Consider the following 2,118-nt stretch of genomic DNA (forward strand, 5'->3'; position numbering starts at 1 on the left):
TCCGTCCAGAAAGAGGGGTGGCAGTCAAAAAGAAAAATGGAGGCGGGGGGTTAAAGAGCAAGCAAATTCTGGCTTTTATTACACAAGCACGAAAACAAATTCCTTTGGAAAAGAATGACTTCTTCGGAGGACTGCCAGACCAGTGAGGTAGAGTCCGAAAGGGAGAAAACCAATCTGCCCCTATAGTCCTGGAGACTTCTCAATCTGGGGTTCCGAAGCAAAGGGACCTCCCCTGTTAGTCCGGCAGGCTCCTCCTTCGCAGACGCGGTGCGGGGAGGCGGCAGAGGGTACACCTGTCCCGGAGTTCCAGACGCGGGGTCGCATCCCAGGGCGTGGGGCAGGGAGGCCATCCAGGGACTTCCTAGCGCGCCTAAAGTGCACTAGGGGACCGTCCTGGTGGAGTCTGTAAACACTCGACTGACACTTGTTCATTTCTCCAAGCAGAAACTCCATCTTGGGCCGGGGACCTGCAGGAGGCGCCCTCGGGGCGGCGTCTCAAGCCCGGGGCACCGGGAAGCGGCGGAGCCTCACCACGGGTTCCAGGTCCACTAGCAGGACTTGGCGCGCTTTGCAGTTGCGCTGCCCCCAGGCTGTGCTCGCCCCACACGTCGCCGCCGCCGACGCGGATGGTGGGGAAGGTGGTCAGCGTCAGGGTGGCTGCCCTCCAGATCTCCTCCAGGGTGCGGCCCCCGAAGCAGGGCTCGGGCGCAGAGAGCTTCTCCAGGCAGGACTCCTCGGGGGCCGCCGGCGGCGGCAGCAGCGGTGGCGGTGACGGTGGAGGCGATGGGGGCAGCCGGGGCCGCCTCCTGCCCGCAGCGGCCGCCCGGGCTCCGCGGCGCCTCCTCCTGACGGCCGCGTGCGGGGCTGGCCGGCGCGTCAGGCCGGGGGCGGTAGGGGGCTCCGGGGGGTCAGGCACCAGGGCTCGGCAGGAGGCGAAGCCATAGACTTCCTTGCTGCGCAGGATGTGAGGGGAGAACTGGTGCTTGAGGCTGCAGAGGAAGCTCGAGAGCTCCGCATCCAGCTCATGAACTCCGTGCTGTGGGACATGAACAGCTTGAAGGTATCGCCCAGCGCCTTGGTGCTGTCGACCGAGTACACCACCTTCTCCTCCCGCGCCTCCAGCCCGGCCCCTCCTCCCCCTCTAAAGCCGCCGCCCCTGGCCGGCGCCGGAGCCTCTTCACGCTGCGCGGCATCGGAGGCCACTCGAGGCCGCCAGCGCTCGCCTGGTCTCGCTGTCACCGCCGAGCCCGCCCGAGTCTGGCTTGGCTCAGCTGTGGTGGCCGCTGCTGGTGTCTCCAGCCCGGCCCGTCTCTCGCTACTTTTCTCGCCTCCCCCGACTTTTTTTTTTTTTTTTTGGTACCAGGGCTTGAACTCGGGGCACTTGACCTCTGACCTACATACCCAACCCTATTTTGTAATTTTATTTAGATACAGGGTCTCAGTAAGTTGCTCAGTGCCTTGCTTTTGCTGAGGCTGGCTTGGAACCCGCAGTCCTCCTGTCTCAGCCTCCCCAGCCTTGGTATTCCTGGGGTGTGCCAGGTAGCTCAGTTTCCTCTTTAGAATTCTGGCCAGCAGTAACCCTCCTCCTTACTTGTCTTCAGAATGACTCTTTTCATGTGTAATGTCTATCCTCTGCAGAAGTCAATACTGTCTAATCAAGGCATTATACATTTATTCCATAAATGCTAGGATTTGCGAAAATGTATGTTTAGGAATAACTTTTCAATATTACACAAAAAGCTGGACACTGAATACTATGTATGTACTGATGACAACTGGGTTTAAAGGCATCTATGTGTGATTAAGCTTGTTTAAACTCTGGAGAATGTAGAGCTTATTGTTCACTTAAACTTTTACTGTAATACTGCTGATATACATAACATATCTTTGAAATTAGTTCCATATTAAGAAACAAAATGAGAATATCACTGAATGATTCTTATCATTTATGGGTAGGATCTACATTTAAAATACTTAAAAATTTGCTAATATAAACTATTTTAATTGCTAATTTTTTTGGAGCGGGTAGTGGTGGTTGAACCCAGGGCCAGCAGCTAAGCCACTAAGCAATATCCCTAGCCCATTTATTTTCTTTTTTTTAAATTTTGAGACAGGGTC

The 2,118-nt window shown here is 55.7% G+C and overlaps 1 pseudogene; it reads right to left on the reverse strand.

Annotated features, from left to right (window-relative positions):
- Window positions 1-418: 418 nt before the first annotated feature.
- On the reverse strand, window positions 419-1,193 carry LOC144251985 (coiled-coil domain-containing protein 71L-like; annotated as a pseudogene).
- Between the last annotated feature and the right edge of the window lie 925 nt (window positions 1,194-2,118).

This window comes from Urocitellus parryii, unplaced genomic scaffold (genome assembly GCF_045843805.1).
Source record: "Urocitellus parryii isolate mUroPar1 unplaced genomic scaffold, mUroPar1.hap1 Scaffold_35, whole genome shotgun sequence".
Classification (NCBI taxonomy): Eukaryota; Metazoa; Chordata; class Mammalia; order Rodentia; family Sciuridae; genus Urocitellus; species Urocitellus parryii.